General features: G+C 34.6%; 2 protein-coding genes across 2 annotated transcripts in view; one reads left to right on the top strand and one right to left on the bottom strand.

Annotated features, from left to right (window-relative positions):
* LOC108738542 (ion transport peptide-like) overlaps positions 1–15434 on the bottom strand; it is a 124197-nt gene that overhangs the window by 79093 nt on the left and 29670 nt on the right. The window lies entirely within an intron of this gene.
* Positions 4746–15434, top strand: part of LOC108738533 (origin recognition complex subunit 4) — a 49703-nt gene continuing 39014 nt past the window's right edge. The window contains exon 1 of the mRNA XM_025977601.1: positions 4746–4861. The gene's annotated coding sequence lies outside the window, so the exon portion shown is untranslated. The remainder of the gene's footprint in view (positions 4862–15434) is intronic.

Here is a 15434-nt window from a genome sequence, read left to right as displayed (position 1 = left end):
GTCCTCTGTTCTCCTATTCTTTCCAATACCTCTTCATTTCTAACCTTTTCTACCCACGATATCCTCATCATCCGCCTATAACACCACATTTCGAACGCTTCTAACCTTTTCTTTTCCGCCGCTCCCACTGTCCATGTTTCGCACCCATACAACGCCCTGCTCCAAACATACACCTTTAACAACCTTTTTAGAATTTCTAAATTAATCGTTCGCGAGCATAGAAGTGATTTCTTTTATTGAAGGCGACTCGACCCTGCGCTATCCTCTGTTTTATATTTCTACTGCTGGTACCATCCTGAATTATGTGACCGAAAATCAGCGACTGATCAATTCTTTCCCTAGTGGTTACATTTCAACGATGAAACCCAAGCAAGCGAAAGGGTTGAAAACTATTTAGTTGTTTACATAAAAAAAAACGAAGTACATACGTATTTGTTTTTTTTGTCAATTTTATAAAACTGTCGGTGTATTTGTACTTGTTATTGCATAATAATTTACCGCAAGAAAAAGCTAATCGTTAGCGAGAAATAAAATCTGACGAAATATATTTCCCGATAAAGACAGTTTCCGTGAAAAGTTTGCTTCATTTTTCAATGATAGCATGATGCAGCAATTGTAAATGTTTCGCAAAATCCGTGAACTGCAACATGTGGTACATATTTTCACGCTCGGCAAATTTCATCTGGTGATTCATTTTTTAAATGCCGTGCGGAAAAGCTATTACAAATTACACCACTTATTATTTATTTTATTTACATGTAAAATTCCACTATTTGTTAAACGTTGTAATTAATATTATGTCGTCAGAAAATTACAAAATCAGCCGATGTTTTAAAAAATTCACCATTAGTAGCAAGGACGCATTGTAATTATATAATAAACACGGTATTCTGAAAACGTTCCAACTGATATAATTTTGTAGTGTATTGCTTTTCGTAATTACAATGAAAAATTAGAAAGAATTGCCAAATCAAGGGGCGCTTTATTTGTTGTAAACAAAAGAAGATAAATATGGCTCACAAAAGATTGTTTCCACATGTATTTTTAAGATTTTGTTTCTCAAGAAGATTGAAATCACTTTTGAGATCACTTTTTTACAGTTTTGTTTTGAATTTTAAATTAAATTATTTCAAACAAATTACACCCCTGTAAACAACGTTCCCTTTCTTAATTACACCAGTCCTTTAATGTGACTTTCATATGGACTGCTGTATCTGGCGGCGAAACTTAGAACTAACATGGGGTAAAAACGTCTGTGAAACGTACTGTGAATCAGTACTGTTAATCATGAATTTTTATATTATAGTAACANCTGACGACGACGCTCTCTCCACGGCGACGATACAAGTCCGTCCCGTGACGTCTCTTCACAAACAACAAAAAGAATAATAAAAAACCCAAAGAATACGGGAATACAAGAAAGTCGCACAAACTCGACGTGTATTTTTACGAACGAATAAGTGAACAGGCGGCGCGACGGCTACAACACTTTATTACAGAAATACTCGGAGATCGCGGTTGGCATCGACACTAGCGAAAAGAACAGTGACGAGTCAGTCTGTAAAAGTCGGCTTTAATATACGGAGAAGGTGTTACGTCACAAAGTGGGGGCCCGACCGCCGTCGTCGTGCCGCCACCGCCACCGCCGCCGCCGACGTCGTCGGTCGTTTTCCAACAAACATGAACGACTACAACGACGATGGTGACATCCTTCCGATCCATCTGTATCATCTCCAGTGCAGGGCCTACCTTAAAATTCACTCGTCACCCATCTCTGTTGCTTTTATTGTTACAGGTAGATACACTTTTCTTATCGTCAGTTACTTAGTTGATTGACGTGGTGTGAGATTAGTCCTTTGATGAAAGTGCGCGTGAAAGGACCTTGGCAGCCTAGCGTGAAAGGAACCGACCGAATTGGGTAGGATCACGACTAAAAATAAACGCAATCGCCAGTAAAACTGCTAAGAAGTTGCGTCAGCTGAAGTCGATGCCACGATGAGGGGTTGTCATTTGAATCAGTAGGTACCAGAGGGTGAAACATAAAGAGGCTGATGCAATATTAAGTAAAAGTATCGAAATGTGCCATATCCGTCTTGATTACCGAAAGCATCTCCCAGACCAAGATTTTCTTAGGATAAAGTGTAAAGCAATGCAATTGGGGGATGAAATTTGGAAGGTCGTCTTGTTAAGGTACGCCATATTAGCAGACTAATGTCATTTTTTAAAAATTTCCATCACATGACAAAACCTAAATCAGATCTAAACACCGTACTAATTAGATGCAACACATCGACATTATTCAATCATCGAATATTTATCCTTACGTGTGTTTATTTGGATTTTTCTTGTGACCTAGACTAAGAGGCCTACCAACTTTTGATCGTCGACCGTGATCAACTGTCAGATCAACGATTTCATTTTTCATTCGATCTATCCCATGTGCCCACCCCAATGTAGTATTTCCGGTATAAAAAATTAATGGTAGAAATTTTTTTTTGGCAATGGAGTGTGTTTCTACGCGAATTGGATAGGACTACAACTAGCAGATAATAAACACAAATAAAATTGCTAAGAAGTTGCATTAGTTTTCGCTGGTGAATCGATTCCATGATAAGGGGTTGTCATATGAATGAGCACAAGAGGACGAAACGTAAAGACAAAGAGGCTGATGCAATTTGGGCGTAAGTGAGGAAATACTTGCCGCATTTTGAGACATGACATAACTGCAAATTCAGAAACTTGATTTTTAGTCTTTATGGTACAAATGATTTTTTTGGAAATTCAATCACCTCAATCGCTAGACAACGGAAGTCAATTTCTAATACCTCAGCAATTAATTTCAATTTGGTGTTTAGGCGTTACTAAAATTTAGTTTCGAAACTTTCTGTTTTTTTGTTCAACCAGGGCCTATTATAGTTTTATGGATTTAAATTTAGTCGTTTAATTTTCATATTTGCTTTCGTGAATTTTCTTTTGTAGTATCATTCAACTTTTCGCTTGACTATCTGTTCAACAGTTCGGCTTTCACTTCCAGATGATATGACTTAGATCTAACAGAAGGATTAACTTAATAAACTGTCATTTTCTTTGTAATATTTTATGGGTTCGAACGTGTTATGAGAAAAGAATGGCATAAATTGCTTTCACTTTGGTTTTCCATTCGTACATAATAAATATACTTATTAGTATTTACTGCAATTAAAAATACATAAAAATAAATTGGTGCATGTGCTCCATTTCTATTTCATAGACATGGGTACTAGTACGGTTTAAAGACCTTTTCCAATATATGTACACGTAAATTTTGCAAAAACCTAACCACCGCTGGTTAAAGACCAATGATATTACACATTACACCTTAGGATTTAATTGTCAATTCGAAAATGATGTCGTTCAGTTTTTAATATTTAATGAATCGTTAAGTTATCTATATCAGTACACACGGATCCTACATATCATCAAAAAATATAAACAACTAATAAAAACCTACACTCAAATCTCCTACCACTCTACATGGAGCTTAAACCATCAAGTAGGTACAATGTAACTAAATAACCAATTCTACCAAACAACTCCTAAGCAGAAACAAACAAGACAAAGTAAAAGCACAAAGGGTAAAAATAAAAAAAAACCTCTCCCGTCCTCACCGGTAATCCTAGATAGAAGGTATCATTTGAACCAAACCCTTTTTTTTTAATTATACTTTTTAACAGTCTTACTTACTTAATATTCTCCTTACAATAATCGAAAACTTTACATTCCCCGTATCCACCTAGCACATGCATCGTTGTTTCATCTCCCCTTTCACATATTCTGCATACCCTTTCTTCTTCCTTCATCCAACGCCTACGCTTTGTGCTTTCATTTTCCACTCTAAACCTATCTATTACGTGCTCATCCTTCATTCCATTCAAATAATCTGGTATACAGTCTCCCTGTCAATGCTTCCATAGCAGAGCTTTCATATATTCCACATATCTTGATTTATCAATACTTCCCTCCTTAACATCTCATTTCATCATATCTTTACCATTTCCTTCACAGATACTGCCATTCTGCTTCAATTCATTTAATTGTTCCTGATTCAACTTCAAATCTTGTAAAGGTTCCTCCCTTTCTTTATTATACCTGTTTTTTGTTCCAGTTTTTAAAATTCTTCTCCATAACTCATTTCTTATATTCCCATCCCTTAACTTTTCTAGTTTTATCTCATAGTTTACCACCCTTCTCTTGGTTTTCTCTACCATCTTTCCACATTTTAATTCTCATTTTAGTATACATATTATAAAAAAAATGACTTGACTCCATTTGATTTTCTTGTATAAAACAGTTAACGACGAGAAAACAGTAACTACACGTGTACCCCTAGAGACGAGAGGGATGACTTATTATTATTACGTCTACATTACAGGGTCGCATATACGCTCTCTTAGCATTTCTTGTTATTAATTGTAAAAGCAATTGGCATTTGTTAAATTTAAAGTGGAAAACCACATTGAAAGTTGTTGGTTCGGAATTAAAAGAAATCTCTTCATTTACCTCGTTTGTTTCTTACAATGATCAGACAGTTAAAAATACATGAAGCGTAAAAAATGTTTACATACTGATCCACATACTAAACCTACATACATACAATATGTATTTACAAAACGCAGTCTTCGACCATAACAGATTCTTACACAAACCGTTTCGCGGCCTTGTGTTTTTCTTCCTTTTCTTTAATGGCGATCGTTTTTTCTTCGCAGAGCAATGAATCCACTCGACCATAACCTACGCCACCGACGAGTTAAAAGTTAGTGATCCACATAAACCTATTCCTATCTCGTACTTGTATCAAGAGATCAATGGCGACCGTGCGAAGGTAAGCTTTCAAGTTTTCTTTTTCAATGAAACAATTATTGTAATATTATAGCGTATATATGTATGTAATAGGTATGTTGTCGACAAGTACATAACTGACGTATTCTGTAGAATGCCTAGTCTTTATACGTAATGCCGGTCAAAGCGCCAGTGTAAGTAATAAAATAAAAAACAAAGGACTTCGCTAGATCCTTACGAAAAATGGTCCTTCGTCAAACTCTTTGAAACTTTGGATTGTTTCGTTACAAGTATCCGTCGTATAAACTAAGAGTCTGTGTTTTTGTGAAATTGAAGCAAATTCTTCATAATTCCTGTCCTTTTTAATCAATTTTCAGACTTTGACGCGCAAAATTTTACACTTTACAATGGTTCAAGTCAGTTTTAATTTATATTTTATACAAAAGCGCAACAGGTGAAATGTATTTATACTTTCGTAAAATCAAATGAGAAATTTCATAATTTTGTCTTCTTTTTGACCAATTCTCAAAACAGACGCGTAATATTTCGCTTTTTGCATTAGTTCAAGCCAATTTTAATTTGTAAGATATAAAAGAGTGACAGGGTGTCAAAAAGTGGTTCATAATTTTATATTACAGTGTAAACTCTTTATAACGTCGCTCGATTTAACGATAAACTCCTTAAAACGTCGAAATTGCATGATTTTGGTTGGTTTACATTGTTTTCTATACAATATTACACTCTATATAGCGTCACGCTCACTCTATTTAACGACAACAATGAGGCAACAATTAAGTCATTGAGCAGTACTTTCTAAGTTGCCGAAATAGATAACTAGAACTGCAGCTGGTTACTTAGTTGATTGACGTGGTGTGAGATTAGTCCTTTGATGAAAGTGCGCGTGAAAGGACCCACTCCCTACATATTCATAAAATATTTTTAAAATACTTTTTGAAAAGTAAAATACAGTGTGATTAACAAAAACAATGAAACTACAGAAGTAAATTTTGAGAAGTTTTCCAATCAATGTTTATTGAGTAAAGAATTCATCAAATTCTAGTGTTTAAAAAAAATTTTTCGCCAACAGTCGTCAGGACTACTTTGTAAACCTAAAAGCTATATTAGGTCGCCATGNAGTATATTTGGAAAATTTGAGATAAAAAACAATCAACTAACGGTTTGAATAAAAACAATAGATATTAGTTACTTAAAATTTTTGTATTGTAGTTATTTACTGCTTCTTTAGAACATTTGTTCCTAGAACATATTTTATCAGTTATATAGAAAGTTAAAAAACATGGCGACGATGTGGTAATCGCCATGTTTTTTAAGCTCCGCCCATTTAATGGACTCTAATGCTATTTCTACAGCTTCTAAACTACGCTAGGATATCAATAGGGAAAGCAATTCATTCAAATATTAAAAAATTTGGGGAAATATCCCTTACCTAATTTATAAATGACATCTTACTCTATTTACGTATTTATTGCATACACAGCTACCTACATGTTTACATATAAACCTAAATAATGTGGCGGAAGACAGTTTAATATCTGGAGAATTTAAAAGTTGCTTGTCCATTTAACAACTAACACATTGACCGCAATTATTATTGCGTGATGTAACATCGCTAAATTAAACTACATAGGTAACATAGAATTAATTTTATTGCACTTCGTAAATGCTGTACCTAATATCTGTATACATTGCTCGCTTGTATCGTGTCGATGTGTAAATGATTTCCTGATTTATGCAATCGTTTAATCACGACAATTTACGCTGTTCTCCTTCACCACTCAAAAATTATGGGAAAGCTATTGTATTAGTACGTACGGTATAGATAGATATATATTTAGTAATAACGGTTCTCCTTGGTTCGGCAATCGTAAGAGATCATGGCCGATTGCTAATTAATTTGAAACTGATATAATAATTATAACAAAGACCTTTATTACATGGACGTTGTGGTTGTCGTATTATTCTAAGTGTCTTGAAAATATTGAAGAAGGTACAGTACAAGCGAATTGAGAACTGAACGTAGGGATATGCAATCTTCAAAGGGTGGCATCATCTTTTAAAAAATACGCCGTGATATATATAGTAATTCGTACAAATACTTTCAGCCACCTTGTCATATAAACAATAAATTAATCAATAAATGCAATTTAAAGTCCTTGAGAGGCGTTACTATGATCTGTTTCGGGGCTGTCTCTCAAGACCCTTTTTCTCAAGAACGCGTGGAGGTATCAATATGACAAAATACCACAAATGGCGCGGTAAACGCCATCTGTAGTACAATGCTACATTTTAGGATTACGTATTCTCTAATCAGGTCCATTTAAATATATGGGGATATCTACTTGCTGAAACGAATCCCGGCGTAGCTAACCCTCAACGTGATAGGCACGTTACTATAATCGAATAAAATAATTCGAAGTAATCTGTATTCTGTCGAAACTGCCAGACGCGAATCGCGATTTCGATCTTTTTGGATCTCATCAGTGCGTCGCAAACAGCTCCGACAGAACACAGACCAACTTTTACCTGCTGTCTTAGTAGCGCGTTTTAGAAAATACCACAAATGGCGCGGTAAACGCCATCTGTAGTACAATGCTACATTTTAGGATTACGTATGCTCCAACAAGATCCATTTAAATATATGGATATCTCTACTTGCTGAAACGAATCCCAGCGTAGCAAACATCAAGGTGATAATGAATAATATAACAATATGAAATTAATATTATTAAGCACTCGGTTCTGTAATCCCTTCAAGCTGTGAAAGAATCAAACTTCTAAGTCAACGCAATCAAAAGATGCTGTCATTTATGCTGCATATTTTGACTGAACTGATTTCTGAGATATCGAAAATCGGCGACCCTTCTAGTTTTTTATCTCCAATGTTCATATATTAGCTCTAGCCCTACTGTCACCTCACTGACATACCAATAATTTTGTTTTATTTTCAAATACAAAACCCTTTTTGTTACATACTATAATGGACCTTTAGTTATGTTCAAAATCCAAAAACCAATTATATTAACAATTACATAAATTAAAGTAAAAACATGCACAAAAAGTTAACATGTTTCGTCTGATAGCCTGCCATCTTCAAGGAAAATCTAAAGTTAATTTGCATGAAATACGTTCATGACAATCAATTGGCATTCACATTATTAGTGATAATCTTCATCGTATCCTTTGTCAAGTATTATGCGTAACGCGTTTAAAAATAATCGTTTCATTTAGGAATTTAAAAGAAATAATATTGAATCGTCGTGAGTGGGTGGGTCGTTATTCCGACCACGTTCGACAATAATAACAATTGATTTTGAAAACACATTTTCTTCAAAGAAAAAATCGATAAATTTAATTTTGGATTTTCGAACGAACAAAACATCATTTGCGTTTTAAAACCGAGAATTGAACTAAAACTTAACATCTGGCTGTACGGTTTTTGGCGGTCGCTGTTAAAAAAGTATGCTTTTAATTTTTAATTTATGATCGTCATAAACATAATGAGCAGCGTATTCTATAAATCTGCGTGTCACATCTCGCTTCCAAGCCGAGTTCTACATAGTAATAATAATAACGTACCGCAAAATCGGCTAAAAGTCGACTTAAATCAATTAAGCACGTCATTCTTTTTATTTTTTGTTGCTTCACAATACTATTGTACAATGAGGCACACATAGGCGGCCGAAGGAGTCTAAAATTTTTCTAGGATACATATTAAATAAGTATAATTATGCGAAATCTAAATGATGGTAGACAACAACATGAAACTACTGATACAGCGAGTGACTTCGGGTGTCCCGCAAGGCACAAAATTGGGGCCTCTGCTTTTCAAATCTNAATACTTTTTTGATTTGCCATTTCAAATGTAAAATACAAAATAGATTTCCCTTTTGTATTTTCAAAGCTAAATGCAAAATACGTTTTTTCAAAATACTTTCTTCAAATAAATACTTTCTTGTAGTATCTATTTAATTTTCTACATTCACAAAATTTTTTATGGGGTTTTACTCAGGTGATCACCTTCTTTCGATCCCCCCTACCCCCACCCCATCTAACCCCCATAACAAAATGCAAATATTGCTTTGATTTGTTATATCAGATGTAAAATACAAAATAGACTTCCCTTTTGTATTTTAAAAGCTAAATCCAAAATATGTATTTTCAAAGTACTTTTTTCAAATAAATACTTTTTCGTAGTACCTATTTAATTTTCTACATTTACTTAATTGTAAATACAAAATATCTTTTAAGAAAACTTTGCAGGCATTTGCTTATTTTTTAAATATTGAAGTTTTAGACTAACAGTGGTGTTTGCACTATATCACCAGCTGCGAAGATTAAATATCACTCATATTTTTCGCGTTGAAGTGATTGAGATGAAGTGAGATTTTTCTATCTTTATATTACAGTTTCTTCAGTTCAGCAACAAATAATTCTTCTATATGCTTCCTTATTTGCCTTGGGAAAAAGACACTGATGCCAAAATAGTTTGTTTAGCATGAAAGATCAGAGCCAAAATAGGGTTCCAAATAATTTTATTGATGTAAAATCAACATCAATCATTTTGTATCTAAATATTTACAACCCAATTTTGCTTCTGATCTTTGACACATTGTAATAAGAGAAAGACAGGAATCCATACTTTCTTTAGCTTTGGGAACATCTAATAAGTGAAGGTTTTCGAATCGTTTTCTAAGAATTTTGGATTATACGCATTTATTAGGACACCACAATATCTTGTAATTTTCAGTTTTACACAGCTGGGGTATATCAATTTGATATTGGTTTGAGGGCTGTTTTGTCGTAATTCACAGAATTTCGTAGTTCCTTGCTAAACGTACGATAAGTGGTGATTTGGCATGTGACAATATGAATTTGTAACTTCAAAATTCCATGGACCATGACATTGAACCCGAAAAACAATATCGACCCAATATTTTAGATTATTCATTTCCAATTCCCCAAGAATTTCAGGAGCTCTCATGAGTTAACGAATTAGAATGTAGCTTTTATTTTGTATTTGCATTATAAATGCAAGTATTTCAAATAAATCACATCTCTGCTTCCAGTAGGTAAAAAAAGTTTTTATCTGGAGTCCTACTTATGCGTAATTACCATGTTTCGAGGTTTGTCTAACACATATCTGGGTAAACCTTAGAAGACTGCGGGGTTCCGTGTCAAGCAAAGCTCGTAATGTAGCACTTCGTCTGGAAGAATCCGACAATACGCGGTTTTTTATCTTTGTAATGGGCTTTAACGCAAACGTATTTATACTTATGTGGTCGTGAATGATATCAATTGAAAAGTACGTGTGTCTATGTTGACATAAATGAGAAGCATCTCTGAAAGTACAGGGATGTTTTTGAGTAAAACTCATGATTCAGCAATAAAAAAAAAATAAAAAAACGACATTCGATTATATTTTTTATAGATTTGATTTCTTTGATTAGCATATACATAAATAATAATAAGACGTCAATTAACCTTCGGAGGAACCGACCATGAATGAACTTTCATTTCACAACAGTTGTAACTGTGGCATAGGTTAATAAATTGTTCTGTAGTAACCATTGAAAAAGATGATTTCTGTGTTGCCAGATTGTTTTGTTTTTTTTTTTGTGCGTTTCTGTGTCGGAACGGTGTACGAGGTTTTAAGAAAAAGGTCAAGCGTTTCAGTGTCTATTATTAGCAAAAGGAAGTTGCATGATGTATTGAAGCCAGGAAGTTTCTTTGCTAGATTTTGTGGCGAAAGCGAAAAATTGTTACAAGAATTCGGCGATTTCGTAACGATTTTCTGACGCACAAGAATCGCTGCCTTCATAGACTGTATGGCGCTGATTTCGTAATGAAAAGGCCGTGACGCATATTTTCAATTTCTATGAAGTTAACACACTCATGGGTAACAATAGGGAAAACGATAGAAAAAAGAAATAGTGCGTATATAGGATTTGTAGATTTAGAAAAAGCTTTTGACAATGTTGAATGGGACAGGGTGATAAATATACTTAAAAATGTAGGGATTAGATACATAGATAGAAGAGTGATACTTAGTTTGTATAAAGAGCAACAGGCAGTTATAGAACTGGAGCAGCAACGTAGGAAGACAGACAGGGATGCACACTCTCACCGCTACTTTTTAATCTATACATCGAAGACGCGATCAACATCATTAAAAACAGGGCAACTGTAGGGATAGATATACAGGGGCAAAAGATTAGTAAGTTTAGATTTGCACATGATATAGCAGTATTAGCGTCTAACAAGGACGAGTTAGAGATAGCTTTAAATAAAACGGAAGCGGTATTGACAAAATAGTATTGTATGAAAAAATAAATAAAAGTAAAACTAAAATACTGATATGCAAGGGAAGAAAAAGTAGGGAAAGAGCGAATATAAAGATAGGAGACGAAAAATTAGAAGANCAACAAGGTCCACTTGTGTGGATATCTACTTGCTGAAAACGAATCCCGGCGTAGCCAACCTCAACGTGATAGGCACGTTAGCTTAATCGAATAAAATAATTCGAAGTAATCTGTATTCTGTCGAAACTGCCAGACGCGAATCGCGATTTCGATCTTTTTGGATCTCATCAGTGCGTCGCAAACAGCTCCGACAGAACACAGACCAACTTTGACCTGCTGTCTTAGTAGCGCGTTTTAGAAAATACCACAAATGGCGCGGTAAACGCCATCTGTAGTACAATGCTACATTTTAGGATTACGTATGCTCCAACAAGATCCATTTAAATATATGGATATCTCTACTTGCTGAAACGAATCCCAGCGTAGCAAACATCAAGGTGATAATGAATAATATAACAATATGAAATTAATATTATTAAGCACTCGGTTCTGTAATCCCTTCAAGCTGTGAAAGAATCAAACTTCTAAGTCAACGCAATCAAAAGATGCTGTCATTTATGCTGCATATTTTGACTGAACTGATTTCTGAGATATCGAAAATCGGCGACCCTTCTAGTTTTTTATCTCCAATGTTCATATATTAGCTCTAGCCCTACTGTCACCTCACTGACATACCAATAATTTTGTTTTATTTTCAAATACAAAACCCTTTTTGTTACATACTATAATGGACCTTTAGTTATGTTCAAAATCCAAAAACCAATTATATTAACAATTACATAAATTAAAGTAAAAACATGCACAAAAAGTTAACATGTTTCGTCTGATAGCCTGCCATCTTCAAGGAAAATCTAAAGTTAATTTGCATGAAATACGTTCATGACAATCAATTGGCATTCACATTATTAGTGATAATCTTCATCGTATCCTTTGTCAAGTATTATGCGTAACGCGTTTAAAAATAATCGTTTCATTTAGGAATTTAAAAGAAATAATATTGAATCGTCGTGAGTGGGTGGGTCGTTATTCCGACCACGTTCGACAATAATAACAATTGATTTTGAAAACACATTTTCTTCAAAGAAAAAATCGATAAATTTAATTTTGGATTTTCGAACGAACAAAACATCATTTGCGTTTTAAAACCGAGAATTGAACTAAAACTTAACATCTGGCTGTACGGTTTTTGGCGGTCGCTGTTAAAAAAGTATGCTTTTAATTTTTAATTTATGATCGTCATAAACATAATGAGCAGCGTATTCTATAAATCTGCGTGTCACATCTCGCTTCCAAGCCGAGTTCTATATAGTAATAATAATAACGTACCGCAAAATCGGCTAAAAGTCGACTTAAATCAATTAAGCACGTCATTCTTTTTATTTTTTGTTGCTTCACAATACTATTGTACAATGAGGCACACATAGGCGGCCGAAGGAGTCTAAAATTTTTCTAGGATACATATTAAATAAGTATAATTATGCGAAATCTAAATGATGGTAGACAACAACATGAAACTACTGATACAGCGAGTGACTTCGGGTGTCCCGCAAGGCACAAAATTGGGGCCTCTGCTTTTCAAATGTGAAGAGAACACAGCACAACCTATTATTTGTAGGCAGCAACTAACTTAGAACTGGTGATACAGTAAACGACTTCTGGTGTCCCACAAGGCACGAAATTGGGACGTTTACTTTTCAAATGTGAAGAGAACACAGTACAACCTATTATTTTCGGTAAATAATGTCCCTAAAGAGATATGTGTAGTTATTGATAATATTAAAAGAAGTGGGAATTATCATTGCTTATAACTTAAGTGAACGAAACATGTCTCTTCGTTAATTAAAAGTGTTATGGTTAATATGGGGTAAGCCCAAAACTGACTTTATATTAATAATTAGTAAATCTACCCTGAAGATTTGATTAAAAAATATTGATGATACCTGGGCCATACTATATGGGTGAATTTTCAAAATAAATATTTCCTTACACCTAAACCACCAGCATGAGCCTTCTTCGAACCTTCGCTCAGTCGCAATAACTTCTGGCGTCTTTCCCTCTGATCATCATTAAATTTTCGTATTGGGTGACTACTTTTTAAGGTTTACCATGGAGCAATCCCTCAGTGCTCTCTTCTAGCTCGCACTTGGGCAATTGATAGTGAAATTTGTTAGATGATATCCTGCTCCTGGCATGTCAGCTAAAGATAATGAATGCTGGTCTGATCTAATCTATGTACATTACAGTTTTTGCCTTACAACCCGAATTTTATGTGGGCACTCCCCTGGTACATACATATAATTATAGCTATTATCTATCGTAAGAGTAATTTTTTCCAACAACAATTTTACTTCAAAAAAAATAGCAGGCAATTAATAATTTGAAGCAATATTTTTCAAATGCTAAATATATACATATATATATTACAAAGGATCCAAAAAACAGGTGTTTAAGTCGTAAATTTGAACTGAGAATGGAAACGATATTACTGAGGGAGAGAGAGAGAGGGAGAGAGAGTCCGAGAGATTGAGAGATTGAGATTTCGAGAACGCAAAGCAAGAAAAAGCCGTTGGTTAAATACGCAGAAGAAAAAGTTATTTTATAGGAAGGCGCAGACTTCCTGACAAATCATTCTGTGCCAGATGACACCTTTTTTGCCCCATGAAGATAAACTGTGTTATGGCTACGTCCATGTTCACTGTGCCACATTTGTTTTTTTACTGCGAAACATTATAACTTAAATATAAATCATTGTCTTAATTGGGAATAAATCCCGGCTACATATGAAACAACAAACGTTATGGTTATTAGATCGGTTAATGGCTTGTTTTCCATACACTAAACGGCCTAATTCATTCGCATACAGGGTGCTCTCGTCTAACTATTCCTTTGCAATTAGGGTTGCCACCTCTAAAATTTAGAAACCAGGACAAGATGCGGGAAAACCCCTGATTTTAAAGTCCAGAACCCGGACATGTCAACAGGTTTTTTTTAAACATAGTGTAATAAAAAAGAGTTGAAAATGTCATAAATCATCTCTTTATTTATTTTCACATCTTAAAATTAAATTTAGTCATTTTTTATCATCATTTTAAATATACCTAACAAACCAGAATCTTATTACAGTTTGTTACAAATTGTTTTAATAATCAGTTAGATTTTTTTTATTTTTAAAATAAAACACAAATTATTAATATACTTTGTTATGAAAACAAAACCTTATAAAAATATGAAACCTAAACAAAATAAATTAAATTTTTAAACGAGAATTTTAAAAGTACTGAGACTTTAAATTTTTAAACCCGGACTACAAATGAAGCTCCCCCGGACGCTCCCCGGATGCCCTCTAAACTAGGACAAATCCGGGGAAACCTGGACGGATGGCAACCCTATCCTTCGCATTTCCCTAAAACTAGAACTATCACATTCTTAATTAGTTACGAACTTCTACTCCTCTTCTGTATCTGCCTCTAATATGTCTCTGACTAGACCTTCATGCCTAAGAAGGTGTCCTACCAACCTATCTCGCCTATTTCTTATTGGCTTCCATAGAATCCTTTCTTCATTTATTGTTTCTAATTCCTCTTCATTTCTAACCTTCTCTATCTACGGCATCCCCATCATTCAGATGTAACACTACATTTCTAACCCTTCTAATCTTTTCTTTTCCGCCGCGCCCACTGTCCATGTTTCGCACCCGTACAGCGCCGCGTTCCAAACATACACTTTAACAATTTTTTGAAGTGAAACTTCTTTACGCACGGTAAGGTAAGTGCGTTTCATGCGAGTTGCTATGTAACGAAATCATGCAACGGATGTCTCGTAGTGGAGATCGCTTGAGCAGTGAGCGCGCTTCAATGCGACGTTTTCTTACAGGCAACTCCGGCATTTGTAGTGTAAAATTTAAATTCATAGTGTACAAATAATACCATTAAACCAATTCCTTAACCCCTATCCCGGTATGTTTGTGTGTTTGAAGAAGTTTTACATCAGTAGCGTGTTGTATAATTAGACGTTGTATTTTTTTTTATTTCGAATTTCTAAATTAACCGTTCGGGAGCATAAAAGTGGCTTCTTTTTATGGAAAGCGACTTGACCCTGCACTATCCTCTACTTTACATCTGATATCCTAGATACCTTCTTTCAATTTTTCGTCTTCTATCTTTATATTCGCTGTTTCCCTACTTTTTCGTCCCTTGCGTTCCAGTATTTGTTTTACTTTTATTTATTTTCATACAA

This window comes from Agrilus planipennis, unplaced genomic scaffold (assembly GCF_000699045.2).
Source record: "Agrilus planipennis isolate EAB-ADULT unplaced genomic scaffold, Apla_2.0 scaffold25, whole genome shotgun sequence".
Lineage (NCBI taxonomy): Eukaryota > Metazoa > Arthropoda > Insecta > Coleoptera > Buprestidae > Agrilus > Agrilus planipennis.
This window is presented reverse-complemented; position numbering and strand designations above follow the sequence as displayed.